This window comes from Primulina tabacum, chromosome 8, assembly GCF_025594145.1.
Source record: "Primulina tabacum isolate GXHZ01 chromosome 8, ASM2559414v2, whole genome shotgun sequence".
In the NCBI taxonomy this organism is placed as follows: Eukaryota; Viridiplantae; Streptophyta; class Magnoliopsida; order Lamiales; family Gesneriaceae; genus Primulina; species Primulina tabacum.
The window spans coordinates 20,381,047-20,404,662 of record NC_134557.1 but is presented as its reverse complement, the minus strand read 5'-3'; the positions used below and the strand labels follow the sequence as shown (position 1 = coordinate 20,404,662).

Below are 23,616 nucleotides of genomic sequence, written 5' to 3'. Positions count from 1 at the left end.
CTCAACTACTTGAATTAAAATTTGAACAATTAAATGAAAAAAACCAAACAAAAGGACATTGTAGTGGACTTGTAATTACCTTAGCTTTCATATGGATACGATATTCAGACTCACCGAATTATACTACTTGTGGACAATATGCTCTTGAAGGTGCAACAATCAAAGTCGTATCACATATAATATCCGATCTCTTAAAACTTGCAAGGTCGTCCTCAAATGCTGATCATGCTCCTCACGGCTCTTTGAATAGATCAAGATATCATCGATGAAAACAATAATGAACTGATCGAGATACGGATAAAATACGCAATTCATGAGATCCATGAAGATCGCTGGGGCATTAGTGAGCCCAAACGGCATCACTAAAAACTCATAATGTCCATAACATGTCCTGAATGCTGTCTTATTTACATCCGTCTCTTTAATCCTCAACTGCTGATATCCACACCTAAGATCTATCTTTGAAAATACCGAACTTCCTTGCAGTTGATCAAATAAATTCTCGATTCGGGACCACGGATACTTATTCTTCACTGTCACTCTGTTTAGCTCCCTAAAGTCGATGCACAACCTCAAAGTCTCATCCTTCTTTTTCACAATTAACACGCGTGTCCCATAGAGAGAAACTAGGGCGAATAAATCCTTTGTCCAACAGCTTTTGAATTTGGTCCTTCAATTCCTTCATTTCAGTGGTGCTAAACAATATGGTGCCTTAGAGAACGGCACTGTATCGGGCATCAACTCAATAGAAAATTCCACCTCTCGCTCGGGTAGGATACTAGAAACATCGTCAGGGAACACGTCCGTAAAGTCCTTAACTATCTCCACGTCCTCAATAGATCGACTGTCAGTGTCGAGTGCAGATATAATACTAGCAAGAAAACCTTGGCTACTCTTTTGAATAAGCTTCTTCGCACGCATGCATGAAAAAATATGCAGCATTTGATTGTTTTGCGCCGCCTCGAAGATAAATGCATTATCATTTGGTGGCCTAATAGATACTGACCTCCGTCAAAAACCAATAGTAGATATAAAAGAATGCGTAGCTCCAAAATCTATCAAAGCTTAAGTAGCTATTCTCGCTAACAATATTCGTCCTGGTAATATTTGTATTATTCTTGATTAATGCCATAAAATTTAGAAATTTCATATCATCTAAGCCCTGCTCGTTTCCCATATTATTATTTCAACCCCTTAAATTTTGAAAATTGAAAGTAGCCCCTTAAGTTTCGAGAATTACCAAATGGCCCCCCAAAATTTTGAAAGTTTCAATTGAGTCATAGGAAATTTTGAATTTGTCTAAATTCTCCTCAATGGTTTTCAAAAATTGTTTTTTAGTCCCTTTTATGTTTTCGAATTGCACTAGGTTCCCATTATTTATTTTTCATAAATTTCAATTTAGCCACTAAAAATTTCAATCTTTTACAAATTGATCCAAATAACTAGTGTTTGCAAGAATTCAATGCATCTCGATTTAATTCTAGCATCTATGCTTTTATCTTTAAGCAATAAAGCAATATAACACGCTAACATAGTCGGAGTGCCTATAATAAGCATAGTGTCTGGCTCCGCTTGCTCATCATGCATAACGTAATCCCTTCCAGTCATGGGTTTCTTGAGCTTTGGGCAATCACCACCTTATGCCTCATTACTCTGCACTTGAAGCACTTGTAGGTGCCCCACATGAACTTGCTGTAGTGATGGGGATCGCACTCCTTCCAAAGTGGCTTCTCAATAGTCTTCGGGACGTTTTCTCTAGGTGGTTGTCCTTGTGGTTTTGGCTGTCCTGTTCGCTTAGGCGGTCGTGTTATGGTTTCTTATTATGTTGACTAGCTTGTTAGACGCGATTCCTCTTACGATGCACCTCTCAATCAATATCCTTAAGTGATTGCTCGACTCGAAAAGCTTTAGCAACGGCAGTAGTATATTCAATAGGATCAGTCATCATCACATCCTGACGGATCGTGGGCCAGCATCATTAACAATCAAGGGCACAAAATGACAGCCCCTATCAAACTTCTGCACGAACTCAGCAACAGACAAATACCCATGGCAGAGACTCATAAACTCTCTCTTCAACCTCGAACGAACGTTGGTAGTGAAGTATTTATCATAGAAAACCCTCTTGAAATCCTCCCAAGTCAGAGTCGCAAGATTCACTCATCGCTCCGCTCCCTCCCACTATAAGAAAGCATCGCCCTTCAGCAGATAGATGGTACAACGAACTCGGTCAGCGCCCGCCATATCCATATCTCAAAAGAACACCTCTAAAGATCTAATCCACCCCTCAGCCACGAATGGATCAGTAGTGCCAGAAAAATCCTCGGGGTTCATCCTCCTAAATCGCTCATAAGCTGCCTCGGTCGTCCCCTCACAGCATATCAAACATGCTGCTCTAATAATTGTGCCGTGCCCGCTAGTACACGAGCACTAGCATCCTGATTAGGTGGAGGCTTTGGGATCTCCTCCTCATGTATATCCTCATTATTACTACGTATAATTCGTCTAGGAGGCATCTTTGTACAAATCGTCCATACCAAGAAACAAACATGCACTTAATATTTACATGTAACTAAACTCTATCATGCATCATCAAAGCATTTAAAAAAGTTTAACGTATAAAATATAAAGAAGTAAAAACTCACATACTTGAGGCGTGACTTATTGAGCTTCTTAGAGTCAGTAACACAACCCTTTGGCGAAAACCTTCACTCTGATACTGTGGGGACCCGGACGCTAACTCATTCTTTTCAATCATCATTAGGATTAAATGTATCAATTAAATAAACTGGGTTGCAAATTTTTTTTAAAAATGTTGAACACTTTATAAACAAGTGTACAAATATCTATAACAAGTAAGGTCCCATCTCATTCAAATTACAAGATCAAGTTTAATATCTACAACCTGATCAAAAGTACAAGTCTTGTACAAAAGAAAGTCATAACAAACTAATGTTCATCCACTACATATCAAGTGTTGAAAACAAGTTCTACATCTAGGCCTGGATCTCCACTCTAATCTCGATCTTTCATTCTCTTCTCGACCCTGATCCTGTCCCACCTGTTGTCATGTAGACATACAAACACAACAACAGCCGGATAACTCCGGTGAGAAATATATTCCCAGTATAAACAACGTATATATGCATTTCATATAAACATATACAAAATCATATAACATATGGAAACAATATGCATCGTAGTCTACGAAAGCATAAATCGATACAAAGCAATAAATCAAACTCTTTAACTCATAATCTTGACTCGACTCTTATCTAGGGATCCCGGTTGAATAAGAACGTAACAATTCTCCCACCTACTCTTCCCGGCTAGATGGTGGTACATTCTTATTCCCAGACATTGGCCCTCTATATTGAATCTCTACAATATGAGTCGATCTACTCCTAAGCACATCGATATAAACCAACGTCCAGTGACTTGGCACCTCTGCCAAAGACTCATACTCATGCTTTGCTATAACTCAATAGACTATTCATATCAATCTCAAGAATTGCAATTACATCAAAGCAATAAAAATATAGTATGTTGTTTTGGGAAACTCAAGCTAATCTCTTACTCGAGTTGTATCTTCCCGGTTTAACATTCATTTATACCTTTCTTTTCATAGTTCTTGGTTGATTCAAACCTCAATCTGGCTTTGATCTCTTATTCGAAGCCTTCAATACCAAATCTGGAATGACATTACAATATCACATACAACTCAAGGAAATACTGGATATGATAAGAACTCAATCTAATTCTATTTTGACGGCATAACAGTACAATCTCGATATATCCAGCAACTCAAATATCAACAGATACAAATCACAACTGAAAATCAATCATAATTTCAACCCATAATATCAAATCGTACAATCTCATTCAACATAGGCTGAAAATTGATAACAATTTCATACGGTGTCCGTTCTTCGATCTGGTTTCGATTATATGATTACCACAATCTCAGGAATACATAATATAGATCAAATTATGATTCTCCAAACAATAAATTTTCGAACCATGCTGAAAAGTAAATAAACTCACATACTTTTGAAATTCTTGATGATAGGAGCACGGAACTAAACTCGGATTGAAATTCTGACGAACGGATCTCGCAAAATCACAATTTTAAGCTAGGATGAAACTTTAGGATTTCATGGAGTTCCCTACGTTCTTTCTGCAGGTTCTGAAGGAAAATGAATTAAGTTCACATATTATATGCATGGCAAGACATGTGGCTTAATATTCACTCAACACATCTCGCGCATATGCGCGTCCAACACCGGCGCATATGCGCGAGACTCTCTGTCTCGGCAATAATGAATTCACCATCTCGCGCATATGTGCGCCTCGTCCCGCGCATATGCGCGAGACCTACTGTCTCGGCACTCGGGTGATTCACATGCTCGCGCATATGCGCGCCTAGTCTTGCGCATATGCGCGAGGTCTTCTGCCTCGGCACTTGCTTCTCGAGCATATGCGCGTCTCATCTCCGCGCATGTGTGCGATACCTGCTGGATTTGACACATACAATACTCATGCTTTTCCAAATCTGGTCTCGAAGTGGTCCTTCTATAATCACATCAATTTATCAATTAATAATCTCGGATTAACAGGATAAAATCTCGGGCATTACAATTCTCCCCCTCTGAGACATGATTTCGTCCACGAAATCACAGGCAATCAAATCACATAAAATCAGAATATATAACAAAAACTGAATAAGAAAACTCACATCTGTGAAATACTTCTGAAAACTTCTGTCTCATATCTGATTCAGTCTCCCATGTGGCTTCTTCAATGCCATGATGACTCCACTGAACTTTCACAAGCGGAATAGTCTTCGTTCTGAGCTGCTTTTCTTTACGATATAGAATCTGGATCGGTTTTTCAAAATAATTCAAAGTTTCATCAAGTTCTACCTCGTCTGGCTGAAGAACATGAGAAGCATTAGGTAGATATTTCCTCAGCATAGACATATGAAAGAAATCATGTATCCTAGATAGAGAAGGAGGAATAGCAAATCGATAGGCACAAATACCTATCTTCTCCAAAATCTCATAAGGACCACTATAGCGTGGAGATAATTTTCCTTTCTTTCCAAATCCGACAATGCCTCTGAAAGGAGAAATCTTCAAAAATACTCTGCCTCCTTGTTCAAATTCTAACGGTCGATGTCAATATTCTCATATTTGACCTGTCTATCTTGAGCTGTTTTCATTCTCTGCTGAATTAGCTTTACTTTCTCAGTCATCTCTCGAATCATATCAAGCCCAAGTTCAGGTACCTCAGATATCTCATCCCAATAAAGAGGGGATTTGCATTTCTTTCCGTACAATGCTTCAAATGGAGCTATCTCTATGCTCGTCTGATAGCTGTTGATGTATGAAAATTCACAAAGCGGTAGAGAATCTTGCCAACTAGTGCCAAAGTCCAGCACTACAACTCTAAGCATATCTTCCAATGCCTAGATAGTCCTTTCTGACTGTCCGTCGATCTGAGGATGATATGTAGTACTCATATGTAATTTCGTACCTAGAGATTGTTGCAAACTGTGCCAAAAGTGTGAAGTAAATCGAGGATCACGATCTGATACAATGGACTTCGGCACACCATGCAATCTGACTACTTCTCTGACATAAATCTCTGCCATCTGGTCTTGTCTGTATGTCATTCTGCAAGGAATAAAACATGCTGATTTGGTCAATCTGTCAATAACGACCCAAATCGCATCACAACCTCGGGAGGATCGGGGTAGCTTCGTAACAAAATCCATGGAAATGTGATCCCATTTCCATTCTGGAATAGATAAGCTATGCAATAGACCTCCTAGTTTCTTCCTTTCTGCTTTCACCTGTTAGAAATTCAGGCATTTGGATACAAACTTTGCAATGTCTGCTTTAATCTGTTTCCACCAAAACTGTTTGTTCAAATCATTGTACATCTTTCTGCCACCAGGATGAATACTCAAACGACTACAGTGCGTTACTGTCAAAATCTGCTGTTTCAAATCTGAAACATCTGGCACAACAAGTCAATTATTCACATATAATACATCATCACGAACCTGATATTCTGATTGATGCCCTGATCTGACCATCATAATCGAGTTCTGAATATTCTGATCAACTTTATGTGCTTCTTTGATTCGAAAAATCAATTTTGGTTCAACTTGAATGGCATACAGTCTCAGAGGTTGACAATCTGTCTCAAATACTAATCCAGAAAGACATCAATCTTCAATCAAATTCGAAACACCAATCGTTGATAAGGATAAAGAACATACCTTTCGACTCAGTGCATCAGCTGCTGCATTTGATTTTCCCGGATAATATTTGATTTCACAATCAAAATTTTTCAATAAATCAAGCCATCTAAGTTGTCTCAAATTCAATTCTGACTGTGAAAATAGATATTTCAAACTCTTGTGATCAGAATAGATTTCAAATTTCTCATCATATAGGTAGTGTCGCCAGATTTTCAATGCAAACACAATTGCAGCCAATTCAAGATCATGAATCGGGTAGCGAGTCTCATGTGGTTTCAATTGTCTCGAAGCATAAGCAATAACATGTCCTCGTTGCATCAAAACTCAACCTATTCCCCTGTGAGAAGCATCAAAATAAACAACAAAATCACCAGTACCTGATGGAATAGTCAACACTAGAGCACTGGTTAATCTCTTCTTCAACTCTAGAAAACTGGATTCACACGCCTCTGGCCAAACAAAAGGGGCATTCTTCTGAGTCAACTGAGTAATCGGCTTAGCAATACTAGAGAAATCTTTGATGAATCGACAATAGTATCCTGTTAAACCCATAAAACTGCGTATCTCTGGCACTGATGTCGGTCTAGGCCAACTGATCACAACCTCAACTTTGCTAGGATCAACAGAAATACCATATCCATATATAATGTGTGCCAAAAATACAACTTGTCTCAGCCAGAATTCACATATCGATAACTTGGCATACAGTTTCTCAGTCTCAGAATTTTCAATACAGTTCTCAGATGTTCAGTCAAATTCTTTGAATAAATCAGAATATCATCAATAAAGATAATCACAAAATTATCAAGATACTTCTGAAATATACGGTTCATCAAACCCATAAATACAGCTGGAGCATTCGTTAAACCAAACGGCATGACTATAAACTCATAGTGGCAATACCTGGTTCTGATCCTGGGAAGGCAAAAGCTTCAGTGTCTGGGCTAGAGAAGTTCTATGAGTAATGGGTAATGAGATAACCATGAGGGGACTTAAGCCCAATCGGGATAGCCCATGTGCATTACAAAAAAAGGCATGTAGAGCCCAAATTCAGTACACGTATAACTCATGCATTTATTTAATTAGTAAAGCATTTATTTAATTTTAAAATGAGTCTTAGTGGTGCATGATTTATTTAAATGCATTACTTTAAATTATTTATATTTCGTGATGCATGTTAGATATTTTCTTGAGTTCACGTCTCAAGCGATTTCGAGGCGGGATCGAGAAAAAGAAACCGGCGACGCTTGTGGCAATTTTAAATGTGGTATTTTAATTTTAAGTCGTGGATGGGGCGTTTTGAATAGTTTATTAAGCTTTTATCATCTTAAAGTCTAATTTAGTTATAAGGTGAATTTTAGATTTTTAAAACTTTTAAAGGTTTTCAACTGCGTATTTTTAAAATTCCCTTTTAGTGGGTTAGCATTTTATTAGCATTTAATATAGCAATTTATGTAGCAATTTGATTAGCATTTTTAATTAGCAAGTTAATGGAATAATTAAGCAATCTATCCCCTTAATTAGGTGGTAACTCACGCACACACACCTACACACACACACACTTACACGGCCAAAACACACAACACACACTACACATTTTCATTTTTCAGATTTTGAAAGAAAACTAGGGTTCTTGTCTCTAGTAGCAGCCGCCCCACTTCTCTGAAATATTTTCAGCAATTTTCGTTGGTTTTTGTGCAAGAAAACAAGCCACTAACCGTTACTGATCAAGCCTCGCTCCGTTCCCGCTTCGTTATCGTCGGTTCGGTAAACTTTAACATCACAAGGCACGTATATTCTATTATTTCTGCATCGATCTCGTCATATTATGCGTTGTGTTTTTATTTATGCTTAAAAATACATGTGTGATGTGTAGAAGTTTGAGCAATGATGTTTGGATCAATTTTGAAACAGATTTTGGATAAAAAATCACATTTTTGCTGTCTTTTCAAAAACTGCGATTTTTCGGTCGTGATTCTGAGAAAACTTTCAAAACAGAAATTGCAGAAATTTTCGATACCTTGGATTTGATATAAAATTCAAAATATTTGGATAAAAATTGAGAGATTTATGATCATTTTCGTGGGACTGATCAAACTGCATTTTCTGAAAAATTATGTTATTGATGTGTTCTTGAAGTTTTATTGTTGCAGGTTTCGTTGGATATCGACGGGTGATCGTTGCTGCATTTAGGTATGTTTAGTATGATGTTGGGTTGGTATTTGGTATGCCGGGTAGTGTCGATAGGCACTTGAATTAATTAGAAGCCGTAGGAAACGATTTGGGATTAATTTCCGTGTTTTTGAGTTGTTTTGTGTCGTAGAGTGGATGTCGTTGTTTTGGGGCGGTTGTACGGGTTTGGATTCAAGGTTATAGTATACTAGGAGAGGTCTCGGGGTGTCGATTCTTGGTCGGTATGATCGAGTTAGGAGAAATAAGCCTTAAGTATATGAATTTTCGTTGGTTCACGCGTACCGAGTCTGCACAGACGCGTACACGGACCCTGGCACGGGGTCCGTGCCCTTGTTTCCTCCTTAGTGTCAGTAAATCGAGCCTACACGGACCCTGACATGGGGTCCGTGCCTTTGTTTCCTTGGAAGTTTCAAATTTGCGAGCCTACACGGACCCTAGCACGGGGTCCGTGTCCTCACTTCTTTTCGAGCATTTCTTTTGCGAACCTACACGGACCTATACACGGACCCGGGAATGGGGTCCGTGTACTTCACATTTTGGGAAATAAAATTAGACTTCACATCAGGTTTTTTTTTGGAGTTTAAGATAATGGTTCGTACGATGATTAAAAGCGGTCAAGTCCTGAGAGAACTAGAGTGTCATAAGCTACTTATTCACTTCGGTGGTGAGCTTGAGTACCTAAGTCTAAGTTATGGATGTTAAGTATTTCAAACTCATGTTAGTTTGTGCAGCAGCGGCCCCAAGCGAGATCCAACGAATCCCTCAATGCCAAGTAAGTATGTTTGACGTGCAAAGAAAATATTTCAAGTTTTTGAGGTATGCTAATTGTCTTGTGACCAATTATGTATGGGATTGGAAAGCGGTAAAGCATGACCAGGGACCAATCCACCCCGTTAAAGCATGAACGAGTTTAGATCAGGATTGGAAAGCATTAAAGCATGAACGGAGTCCAATCCACCCGTTGAAGCATGAACGGGGATCTCATGTATGTGGCTATGGATCTTCCCTGTCAGTCCAGTACTGTGGTTTAGTCTTATCAGGCAATTTATGTTATGGGTCACTTGCTTTTAAACATGCCTCTACGCAAAATGATGAAGTTTATGTATGTTCATGTATGTACAAGTACGAAAGCACGCTTAAGAAAAGCTTTATGTTTATGACACGTCTATGTATGTACGTATGTAAGTTCAAGTTTAAGTGCAAGTTCAAGTTCATGTATGTACGCTCTATTTTAATGTTGCATGTGGTTTTATTACGTATTACTCGTTATTTCCAGTTTATGCGTGTTGAGTCTTTAGACTCACTATACTTGATCAATGCAGGTGATGATGATTTTGAGGAGACTAGGTGTGGGGACCAAGGAGCTAGCTTGGATTGAGCAGGAGGCTAGACCCGAGGACCGCCCAAGTTTTTAAGTTTTTATGAAATGTCAAATACTCTGATTTCACGCTACTGGTTATGAGATTTTAAACAAATACTTCTGTCAAACTTTATTTTTTTAGATCTTTTGTTGCAACCACTTTTGGGACGTATGGTTTACGCTATCGAAATTGAAGTTTGATTACTCTTTTAAAAAAAATTTTATTTTCCGCAAATTTCAAGTAGTAAAAGTACGGTACGTTACAGTTGGTAATCAGAGCGGTGTTCTTGTAAAGGGTTATGCCTACTGCCAGTCGCAAGAAGCTCACGAAGTCACACCTCAAGTCTGTAAGTTTTAAGGTTTTAAATTTATGTTATGTAGTAAGCATTAAGTTCTAATTCCAGCATGTCCATGTTTTAAATTCAATTTACGTGCATCTTATATTATTGGTATCATGTTCATGCATGTGGGGCTTACGTGTTTGGTAAATTCTGGAACAATATGCCTCCTAAACGTTTGATTAACCGGGAAGCAAGGGATGATGATGAAGAGACTCGAGAGGAGGGGAGAGACGCTCCTCCTTCTCCACCGCCAGATATGCAGGCACAGATGCTTGCAGGTATGACTCAATTCTTTGCACAGTTTGCGGGGAACCAAGCTGCGGCAAATACAGAAGCGAGGTCCAGACCAGAGGCAGTGTACGAGACGTTCAGACGGATGATCCCAAAGAAGTTCTCGAGGACCACTAACTCGATGATAGCTGAAGGATGGATTAAGTCCATCGAAGTAGTCTTCGATTTCATGGAGCTGATAGACGCAGACAGGGTCAGATGTGCCACGTTCCTTCTGACAGGGGACGCCAGACTATGGTAGGAGAGTGCGTCAGTATCAGTCAATTTGCAGAAGTTGACTTGGAACGGTTTCAAGGAGGTCTTTTACTCCAAGTACTTCACTGAGGAAGTACGATCAAGATTGACCAGGGAATTCATGACGTTGCGTCAGGGGGATAGATGCCCAGGAGAAGCTGAGGTATTTTATGGATGGGTTGCGGAACGATCTTGCGCCGTGATGTTCAAGTTGCTGGTCCTACGACTTATGCAATTTCCATATCTAGAGCTTTGGCGGCAGAGCGGGATCAGAGGGATATTGAGGCAGACATACAGGGCAAGAGGCCCTATCAAGCTCCACATCAGCAGCAGCAACAACGACCTCAGTTTAAGAGGTCGTTCCAGGGGCAGCCAGGGAAGAAGCCATATAAGGGATCGCCAAAGGTCAAGGGTCCTATTCAACAGTAGAAGGCACCTCAGAGGCCTGGTAATTTCTCAGTGTGTCCTAAATGCAACCGCCAGCAACCGGGACAGTGCCTATGGGGATCAGGAAAATGTTTTAAGTGTAGAGCCAGCGACCACATGTTAAATGACTGCCCCCAATGGACGCAACCAACACAAGGGTGGGTATTCGCCATGCACGCCCAGGAGGCGAACCCAGACACGACACTTTTGACTGGTAATATATGTAATTCAGTACAGTATTCAATTTTTGCCTTTCATGTTTGTTCTTGATTTGGGGAATTATTAGTGTGCTAGTGATATTTTCGAATGACTTGGTATATTAATTTCTACGATGCTTGAGGTTAATGTAGAATTTTGGGGAAATAAGTTTTGTGTTGTGCTAATTTATCTCAAGAAATATTTTTACAAAGAGAGTATCCACGAAGGCTCTGATAGACTCAGGAGCCACTCACTCCTTTATCTTAGAATCGTTCGCTAGTCATCTAGACGTCAAGTCTATTGGACTCTGACGTGAATTATTTAGTAACAGTCCCATCAAGGGAAGAGTTGTCAGCTACTAGTGTGGTCAGAGACATTGATATTGATTTGCAGGGCCACCTAGTATATGCCGAACTGATAGTGTTGCCGATGCCAGAATTTGATATCATTTTGGGTATGGACTAGCTGACGAAGTACCGAGTCCTGATAGATTTTCAGAAATGGTCAGTATTGGTTAGACCGTTGGGTATGGAGCAATTTCTTTTTGAAGCAGCTAGATGGAGGAGTTTCTCTCGAATGATTTCTTGCATGTAGGCACGGAAATTTATTTCCAAGGGGTGTAAGGCTTTCTTGGCCAGCATCATTTCAACACCTGACATACCCATTCCGTTATTATCAGATGTGCCAGTAGTCAGAGACTTTCCAGACGTCTTTCCTGACCACGTCACAGGTCTTCCACCAGAGAGAGAAGTAGAGTTTGCTATTGATCTTATGCCAGGCACAATGCCAATCCCCAAAGCACCGTACCGTTTGGCTCCAGCTGAGATGTTTGAACTCAAACAGCAGATTCAGGAGCTCCTTGACAAGGAATTCATTCGCCCTAGCTTCTCACCGTGGGGCGCACCAGTGCTCTTTGTGAAAACGAAATATGGGAGCATGAGATTGTGCATCGATTACCGAGAGTTAAACAAAGTGAGGATCAAGAAAAAATACCCACTTCCTAGAATCGAAGACTTGTTTGATCAGTTGCAGGGAGCTACAGTGTTCTTCAAGATAGATCTTCGATCAGGGTATCATCAGGTGAAGGTGAAAGTTGCAGATGTGCACAAGACAGCCTTCAGAACCAGATATGGGCATTACGAGTTCTTAGTGATGCCGTTTAGACTGACGAATGCTCCAGCGATTTCCCGGATCCCCATAAGCACTGACCGGGATGCTGGCGATTGCATTTCTGACACACTGGGAAGTCACCGGGCTTCTGAGGCGCCCCCTACTGCTGGATAGGACCCTTGCCTTTCGGCGGTCCCTGATAGGGTTTCTTTCCCGGTTGCCCCTGGTAAGGTTTCTTGAACTGAGGCCTCTGATGCTGTTGCTGCTGCGGTGGGGCCCGATAGGGCCTCTTGCCCTGCCTGTCTGCCTCAATATCTCGCTGGTCTTGTTCTGCCGCCAAAGCCCTAGAAACGGTAACTGCGAATGTAGTAGGGCCAGCTACCCTCACATCACGGCGCAAGATCGGCCGCAAACCATCCATAAAATGCCTTAGCTTTGCCTGGGCATCATTTGCAATGAGGGGCAAGAAGTAACATCCCCTCTCAAATCTCCTAACAAACTCTGCAACACTGCTATCTCCTCGTCGCAACGTCACAAATTCCCTAGTCAGCCGGGATCGTACTTCCTCAGTGAAGTACTTGGCGAAGAACACTTCTTTGAATCCATTCCAGGACAACGTCGGCAAATTAACTGCCACCGACGCACTGTCCCACCAACGTCTGGCATCGCCTGCTAAAAGGAATATGGCACAACGGACTCTGTCTGCATCCTGCAGCTCCATGTAGTCAAAGATCACTTCGATGGACTTAATCCATCCCTCTGCTACCATCGGGTCAGTAGATCCTGAAAACTCCTTAGGATTCATCCTCTGGAACCTCTCATACACCGCTTTGGGTCTAGGCCTCTTCCCCGCGCCAACTGCAGCCTGATTCCTCGCAAACTGTGCGAAGAACTGAATCATTCCTGCCAGCATCTGCGCTTGCATATCTGGCGGTGGAGGTGGAGGATTGGCTCTCTCCTCATTTCGGGTCTCTCGATCCTCTTCCCTTGCTTCTCGATCAACCACACGTCTAGGAGGCATTCTGTCCCATCAATTACCCAACACGTAAACCCACTATGCATGAACATGATATCAATGACATAGGATGCACGAAATCTAAACTTAAAACATGGATATGCTGAATTCATGATTCAATGCTTACTACATACATAATGCAAAAATTAAAACTTACATACTTGAGGTGTGACTTCGAGAGCTTCTTGCGACTAGCAGTAGGCATAACCCTTTACAGGAACGCCGCTCTGATACCAACTGTAACGAACCGTATTCTTTACTACTTAAAATTTGCGGAAAAATTAAAAATTTTCTTGAATATAAACATCCATACGGTCGTCAACTCATCGTTCATAAAAATATCTTTGAAATCATCCAACACCAATAAAACTTGCTAACAAAATACTTGTCCCAAACATCTCTTACCGAAACATAAAAAAAATCAGAGTATTTTAAACTTGCATAAAAATGTTAAAATAACATGGGCGGTCCTCGGGTCTAGCCTTCCGCTCAGTCCAAGCCTGCCCCTTGGTCGCCACCTCCGATCTCCTCATAGACTTCCTCACCTGCATCGATCAAGTCTAATGAGTCTAAAGACTCAACACGTATAAACTGGAAATAGCGAGTACTACATAATAAAACCACATGCAACTTTAAAATAGAACATACATACTTGAAGATTGGATTTGAAATGAACTTAAACTTGCATACGTACATAGACGTGCCATAACTTGAAAGCTTTCATAAACATGCTTACATACTTGATCATACTTAACCATACATGACTTCATTTTTGCGTAGAGGATGTTTCAAAGCAAATGACCCATACATAATAAACGCCTGATCAGACAAACCACAGTACTGGGCTGACAGGGACGTATCCACTGCCACATACATGAGATCCCCGTTCATAAATTAACGGGCTGGTTGGTCCCCGTTCATAATTTAACGCTTTCCAACCACGATCTAACCCGTTCATAATTTAAAGGGATGGAGAGGTCCTCGGCCACGTTTACCAACTTCCAAACCCATTCATAATTTGGTCACAAGACAATTAGTATACCTCAAAAACTTAAAATATTTTCTTGCACGTCAACATACTTACTTGGCGTTGAGGGATTCGTTGGACTTCGACCGGGGTCGTTGCTGCAACATACTAACGTTAATTCATAAGCTTAATGGTTGTAACTTAAACGTAACAGTCAAGCTTACCCACGAGTTCATACATTTCCTTAGGACGTTCTAAAATTCCCGTGACTCGACATTATTAAACATTGCACTAAACCAAGACATCAAACCTCAAAGCATACCATAATATTCCCCAAAACTCAAGTACACGGACCCCAAGCCCAGGTCCGGCTCCGGGTCCGTGTGGGTGCGGTGGAATGACTCATGAAGAAAAGGGAAGGCACGGACCCCTTGCTTAGGTCCGGGTGGGGGTCCGTGTAGGTGCGCAAAAGTGAAACTCGGGAAGAAGTGAGGACACGGACCCCATGCTAGGGTCCGTCTAGGGGTCCGTGTAACTACTGTGAACGCGAACTAACGAAAGTTTTTGTACATGTTTTGCTTAACTTTCTAGACTCGATTGCACGGAATATGAATCGACACCCCGAGACCCATCCTAGCATGCTATAACATCAAACCAATTTTGTACGACATCCAAAGAAACGATGTTCACCCTATGGCACATACATTTCAAAAAACGTGGTAAACGACACCAACTCGATTCCTACGACTACTAAGGTGCTCGAGTACCTATCGACACTAAACGACATACAAAATACCAACCCAACATCATAATAATCATACCTAGAAGCAACAACGATCACCCGTCGATCCCCAACGAAGCCTGCAACAAATAAACTTCAAGAACGCATCAATATCATAATTTTCTGAAAACGCAGTTTGAGCAGTTCCACGAAAAACGCCATAACTCACTCAATTTTTATCCAAAAATTTCGAATCTTATATCATATCGAATGTATTGAAAAGTTCTACGTTTTTTGCGTTGAAAGTTTCCCAAAATCTTGACCGAAAATTCGAAGTTTTAATAAGAACAGTAAAAACGTTGTTTAGATCTAAAAATTTTCCTTCAAAATCGATCCAAACAATTAACCGCTCAAACTACTACACATCATACATGAATTTTACGCATAAAAACAACGCAACACATACTATGATATGATCGACGCAGCAAAAGAGAGATTATACATTCCTTATGATAACAAACGTTACTGAAACGGCGTCACCGAAGCGGAGATAGAAGCAAGGTTGATTCGGGACGATCGCGCAACGATTTTCTTGCCACAAAATACACGAAACCTGCTGGAAATCTAGTGGAGGGGGTGCGGCTGCTCTAGGAACAAGAGCCCTAGGTCTTTCCTTGTTTTAAAATAATAAAAATGTGAATTGTGATAGTGTGTGTGTTTAGCCGATAAGTAGTGTGTGAAATAATGTGTGTGTGTGCATGAGTTAGGGGTGAATTTAGGGAAATAAATTGCTTAAAAATATATTAACAACTAATTAAAAGTTAATCAAGCACTAACTCACAATTTCTTGGAAATAAAATACACACTGGTTTAAATAACTCCTTAATTAAAATAACACCCACACAATAACAAGTTTAAAAGTTTTAAACTCTCAAAATTACTAAATAAGTGCTTTAAACTTTAAAAATGCTAAAACTCAATAAATTATTTAAAACGCCCCGAACTTAGCTTAAAATAAAATATCACATTTAAAATTGCCACCAATCGTCACCGGTCTCTTTTCCTCAATCCCTCCTCGAGTAATCGCCTGAAACGTGAAACTCGAAAAACATTTTAACGTGCATCACCATAAACATGAATAATTTAAAATAATGCATTTTCATAAATCATGCATGGCTAAAACTCATTTAAAATTAATTAAATGATCTAATAATTAAATAGATGCATGGGTTATACGTGTACTGAATTTGGGCACTACATTTATACTAGGATTTGTTCTCACCGGAGTTTTCGGCTGTTGTTCTGTCTGTATGTGTGCATAACGACAGGTGGGACAAGATCTGGGTCGCGACAGAGATGAGAGATCGAGATAGCGTGGAGATTACGGGCATAGAAGAAAACTATTAATGGTTTCTTACTAGACATGTACTACGTGTGGTGTGTAGTTAGTATTGAACAATAGTTTGTATACCTTTGAAATGAAACAAGACATGCATTTATGTTTGTTGAAATAGAAGAGAGAAAGTTATTGTGCTTGATTTATATACATTTGATTTAATGTTAAAAGCAAAATTTTGACCCACATTTTCTAGCAAATATCCAATTAATCCCAAAAAAAATTGAGTTAGAGCCCGGGTCCCCACATCTTTGGATTATGGTGTGGGGGAAAAATCATGGAATGTTTGATTGTGTTGGTTTTATGTGTTTTATGTTATGGGTTTGTGATTATTAAGTTGTTGATAATTCAATTCATGGTTTATTGTTGTAGGATTTGTACCGAGATATTAGAATCAAGGTTTCCATTGGTTATAAGTGGAATTCATTTCTTGTGCTCACATGAATTATATGTATTGTATTTCAATGGTTTTAATATGGTATTCCCTTCCACTTGATTCATGTTATGTATGTATACACTTTGTTGTATATTAGAGACTTTTATATGTCTCAATTGTATAAAAGGGAATGCAAGAGAATAGAGTATTCAAAGTGTTTGATTTAATGTCCAAGAGAGAATTCAAATGATTTATTGGATTAATAAAAAGATAGTCAGAAAATGCATGCAATTAGTTGATCAACGATCATAGGCTTATATCCCAACAGAGTAATAGATTTATATAGATGGAATATAGGTACAGAGATAGAGATACTATTAAAATATCAATCCACCAGAGAAAAGAGAAATACCATCGTTATGTTCATGTTCTACTATATTATTCATGTTTAAGAGTTAGATGGTATTTAATGATTTCAAAGTCATGTTTTACAGAGTATGATATGTGCTGATTATTATGTAAGAGTTTCAATTGCTGAGTTTTATACTCATTCCAGTTATTTCATGTGATGCAGATAAGAGCGACGAGCTAGGACATTGATTGGAGCCGAGGTCATATGCATACAAAAGATGGAAGGAAGAAAGATGTTTTGTTAGCTTTTGACATGATCAAAAATGATATTTTGTATTTTGATGAAACTCTTTATTGATCATGTATATACTTTTGATTGTAAATATTTTTATGTCAAGAAAATTTTAAATCCTTCTTCCCTCTAAGTAAATTTTTAATATTCCACTGTGTTATTTTATAAAATCAGTCGAGGGCGTTACATCAAGTGCCTCAATTTGTTTTGCCAAAGAGGTAAATCTAGCTTGGAGATCATGTTTATCTTTGAGGGTGTACATACCTCCACCAGATGTGGGAGATTGAATCTTGTTTGATGGTTCAATTGTACCTATAGTGTCCCAATTTTGAGTATTTTCAGCTAATAAATCGAGATACTCGATTGCCTCGTTTGGATCTTTATCTTTAAATGTTCCATTACACATAAATTCAATCATTGTCTATCTTTAGGTGTTAAGCCTTCATAAAATTTAGAAACAACTCTCCAAATTTCAAAACCATGACGTGGACAAAGATTAAGAAATTCTTTATATCTACCCCAACACTGATAAAAAGTTTCTCCCTGTTTTTGTGTTAAAGTGATTATTTGGCTTTTGAAAGAATTTGTTCTATGAGATGGAAAAAACTTTTTCAAAAATTGTTGTTGCAATTCATCCCAAGTTTGAATGGATCCCGATCTAAGATTTTATAGCCAAGTTTTAGCTTTATCTTTCAAAAAAAAGAAAAAAACTTATGTCGAATGGTGTTCATGCTACAATTTAGATCATTATATGTGTTGCACACTTCTTCAAACTCTCGTAAATGCATGTATAGATTTTCAGAATCCTAAGCCATGAAAGTTGGGTAAAAGTTGAATAATACCAGGCTTAAAATTTAAATGAGATGCATCAGATGGAAAATCTAGACATGAAGGTGCACTAGTACGTGTAGGATTCATGTGATCTCTAAGTGTTCTTCTTCTATCATGATCATGTTGAGATTGAATTTCATCTTCATTTTCTTGGATGGGTTCTTCCGCCATGTTTTGTGAAAATAAAGGGTTGTTTCGAATGAGTCAACCACTAAGTGTACGTGACCAAATTCTCATGCAAATGCAAAAGAAAAACACACAAAAAAAAAATAAAAATTCAAAGAAAGAAAAACATACTGTAAACAAAATTAAATAGACTTGAAATTAAATTATACTTCCCAGGCAACGGCGCCAAAAACTTGCTGCGACTTTGATTGTTGCACTCCCAAGAGCAGGTTGTCCACAAGTAGTATAATTCGGTGAGTCCGATATCATATTCACAGGGAAGCTAAGGTAATTACAAGTCCTACTACAATGTCTTTTTGTTTAATTTTTGTTTTCTTCTTTTAATTATTTGAATATTTAATTGGCAATTTTTAATTGTTCAAAATTTTAATTTAAGTAGTTGAGATTAAAGGATCCACTCTTGGTATTTTAATAAAGTTAACATTAATGAATATTATTAAAATCCACTTAATAAAATAGTTCCAATATATTAAATAATCATATTTATATTATGTTATATATTATTATCTTATAAGTATATATACCAAAACTTATAAATGTTATCAAGTATTTATTGTGCTATATATATATTTGTAAACACTAAATCAAGGTTCCCACTTTAAATGGTTAGTAAAACAAAACTAACATTTAAATGGCACCAAGAAATTAATATTATGATATATTGATATATAATAAATCAAGACATCCACTTTAAATGGTTGGTAAAACAAAACAAACATTAAAATGGTACCAAGAAATTAATATTATGATATATTCATATATAATAAATTAAGGCATCCACTTTAAATGGTTGGTAATACCAAACTAACATTTAAATGGTTCCAAGAATTTAGTGTAACATATAACAACAATAAATCAAAACTCCCACTTTTAAGTAGGGTATAATAATGCTTAAAGAAATATATATAACATAAAGAATAAATAATGATTAAATAATATAAAACATAGATTCTTATCTTTTAGTAACCTTATTATCATGCCAAGAGTTTCATCTTTTCATCTTAACTTTGGGAAGTTAGCTACTCATTATTCAAAGTATAAAACTTTGAACTTGAAATTAACATGCTAATTATATTTAAACGAAGAAATAAAGGAAAAAAAAAGAGAGAAATATTATGAACTCAAAGGTTTGTTCATAAAATGATGGATATCTCAATACATTACAACGTACCCCTATTTATAGCCAAATTTGGGGAGACAATCACAAATAAAATATTATTTTTTTACACATAAGTCTTCATTTGTAAGCCAAGAAATTATTTCATCATACACATCACTTTTGAAAATCTTTCCATCCGAATTTTCGTTTCCATGTAAAACAAAACATGTAGATAATTGAGTTGTTTGAATTGTGGTATTTATTTTAAACAATTTGACCAAGTAATTTGTTTGAATTGTGGTATTTATTTTTCACAATTTGACCAAGTAATTTTAGAGATATGGTCAAAATGCTAGAGCATGGTAAAACTGCCACTCTTTTGGTAACTTTATTTGTTGCTTATTTGATCCTAATTGTGAGAAGATTTTTTTTCATGCTTGTCACCAATATTGTAGATATTATCATCAACTTTCTACATGTCCAAGAATTATCTTAATCCCATTTGCAACGCCAAGGATATTCTTGTTTTATCGAACCTGTAAAAATAGTAAAAACTTATAATTACACAACAACTTATTTTTTATACACTTTATTATAAAACATATAATATTTAAACATTTAATAAAAAAAAACTATAAATTTATATTATAAAACATTTAATTAATGTACAATTTTAATGTTATCAGTAGCACAAAAATCAATCAATGCAGTAGGTATGCGAGCTGAAAGTATCATACCTGTGATCATTGTGGCCACTGGATTTGACTACTCTGTTGTGATCCCAAATGCTCTCCCATTCACTGATGTTGCAATTGTGGACAATATTGGCGAAGTGCCCGAGTGTTCCACACTTAAAACAAATGTGTGTACCTATCTTGCATGTTCCTCCTGTTAGAAAAATTGCTAAAAACAGTAGCGTAGAAACCAACTTGTAGAGATAAAGTAATAACCGAAACAAGTGTGATGTTTACAATATGACTATCGTGTAAAAGAAAGCAAAACCAAATCGAGGCCTGTAGCGTGTACATATGTGAGAGAGAAGTGGGGCCACTTCGAAGGAATTGTAAGGTTCAATTCTAGAACCTCTCGCAGAACCAGGCGTGTGTTCATGGAAAAAAAAAAACACAATAATGAGAACTGAATAGTACCAAGGAGAGTCTTGTGTGAAGTATATCTTAATTTACATAAACGGAAGAACAGTTCAAGGTCATCATGTCTACTGGGTCAGCTAGTAAAGCAAATATATTTAATGAGGGAAGGTTCAAAGGATAACATCTACCTATCCTATGCAGGATTCAACTGTAGAACATTGTCACCAAGATTTGTATCAATTTTCATCCATGTGGGGGATTGTTGGAAATTTTAATAAAATTTAAAGGTTGAATAAAAAATTATGTCTCATGAATGTGGGAGTGTCTTTTGGCTCTTCACAATCTTGAGTTAATTGAAGAGTTTGGGCTCTTCATATTCTTGAGTTAATGGGAAGATTAATTGAGATTGTTATCTTTCCATTTGGCCTCCGTTCAATCTCGGTGATAAAGTAAAGGTACGTTTCCAGTTCATCGTAATAGTGCCTCCTGTTAAGTCATTGCTGGTTGTTCCGTTGTATCCTGGAAACAGACGTCCAAGACGATCCTCGAAGCACATACAAGAGGGAACGAATTTGTTTTAAGGAGGCTAGGGATAGCCCCCACAGTGATATACCTAATCAGTGCGATTAGGTTGTCCCATTGAACCTAGTTCTTGGGATATCCGGTCAGCGTAAGTTGGGTTTTCCTTCACACCAATTTATTCTCTAGGCTTGAGCCCTATTCCCCTTGACATTTTCGCAACTAACTCTCTGCTTAATCCCTTGATTAGCGGATCCGCTATATTATCATTTGACTTTACATAGTCAACAGAGATAACTCCAGTTGAGAAGAGTTGTCTAATGGTATTGTTTCTACTGACGTATATGCCTAGACTTATCATTATACATTTTATTTTGTGTCCTTCCAATCGCAAATTGGCTATCACAATGTATGCATATAGTCGGCACTGGTTTTTCCCATCCTGGAACATCTTCTAAGAAGTGACGCAGCCATTCAGCCTCTTCAGCACACTTGTCAGGAGCTATAAACTCAGATTCCATCGTGGATCTGGCTATTACAGTTTGTTTAGAAGATTTCCACGCAATTGCTGACCTCCTAAAGTGAATACAAATCCACTTATAGATTTTGAGTCTTTCATATCAGATATCCAATTTGCATCACAGTATCCTTCAATAATAGCAGAATATCTGGTATAGTGCAGCCCATGATCACGAGTGAATCTTAAGTATCGTAGCAATCTGATAATTGCTTTCCAGTGTTCAACTCCTGGATTACTCGTGAATCTACTCAATTTGCATACTACATAAGCTATGTCTGGTCTTGTACAACTCATTAAGTACACCAGACTTCCAATGATTCGAGATTATTCTAATTAAGACATACTCTCACCTCGATTCTTTGATAGATGCTGACTATTATCTATCGGGGTATAGCCAATGCAGAGTCATCCTTATTGAATTTCTCAAATATTTTGTCGACATAATGTGACTGACTTAGAACTAGCTCTTCTGATGTTCTATGATTTTTATTCCAAATATTACATCAGCTAAGCCCAAATCTTTCATGTCAAATCTTGAGCTCAATAAGTTCTTGGTGGATTTGATCATATTATCATTACTACCAATGATAAGTATGTCATCTATGTAAAGACATAAAATGACATATCCATTTTCAGTGTTTTTTATGTATACACATTTGTCACATTCACTGAATTTAAATCCACTTTCTATCATGGATTTATTGAATTTTTGTGCCATTGCTTTGGTGCTTGTTTTAAGCCATATAGAGACTTCACCTGTTTACAAACCTTGTTTTCTTGCCCAGTCGCAGAAAATCCTTCAGGTTGTTCCATGTAAATTTCCTCTTCTAAATCTCCATTTAGAAAAGCTGTTTTTACGTCCATTTGGTGTACTTCAAGATTTCGCAAGGCGGCAATCACAAGTATCACACGAATAAAGGTTATTCTCGATACAAGAGAATATGTGTCAAAAGTAATCAAGCCCTTCACGTTGATGGTAACCTTTGATTACCAATCTAGTTTTATACTTATCTATGTTTCCATCTTATTTCATTTTCCTTTTGAAAACCCATTTACAGCCTAGTAGTTTACTTCTCGGAGGAAGATTTACTAATTCCCACTTATGGTTTTGTAAAATGAATTCCATTTCGGAATTGATAGCCTCTTTCCATAGAGGTCCCTCAGATGAACTCATTGCTTCCTTGAAGCTTTGAGGTTCACTTTCATCATGAAAGTGACGAAATCCGGACCAAAGGATTTCTCAGTCATAGCTCTCTTGCTACGTCTAGGTTCAATATCTCGATCAAGCTCTTGTTCTTTATCAATTGTCTCATATAATCTTTTGGATGAACTTGGTTCTTCTTTAGATTTGTATGGAAACATGTTTAAAGAACGAAACATTTCTTGATTCCATTATCGTATTCTTGTGAATATCAGTTATTTGAGATTCATGTACAAGAAAATGATACGCACTACTGTTTTGAGCACATCCAATGAAAATGCAATCACCAGTTTTTGGTCATATCTTTACTTTCTATGGAGTGGGTACTGCTACCTTGGCATGACACCCCCACACTCGCAAGTATTGGTAGGAAGGACTTCTACCTTTCCATAATTCGTATGGACTTTTATCTTGCTTCTTTCGAGGTACCTTATTTAAAAGGTAATTTGCTGTTAGAACAGCTTCCCCCCACATATTTTGTGGTAAACCAGAACTTAATAACAACACATTCATCATTTCTTTCAAGGTGCGATTCTTTCTCTCTGCAATGCCATTTCGCTAAGGAGAATAAGGTGCAGTTCTTTCATGTTTGATACCGTGTTGAGCACAAACTCAGCAAATGGTGATTCA

General features: G+C 38.0%; 1 pseudogene; it reads left to right on the top strand.

Annotated features, from left to right (window-relative positions):
• LOC142554632 (uncharacterized) overlaps positions 1 to 22,978 on the top strand; it is a 48,064-nt pseudogene extending 25,086 nt beyond the window's left edge.
• Positions 22,979 to 23,616: the final 638 nt, after the last annotated feature.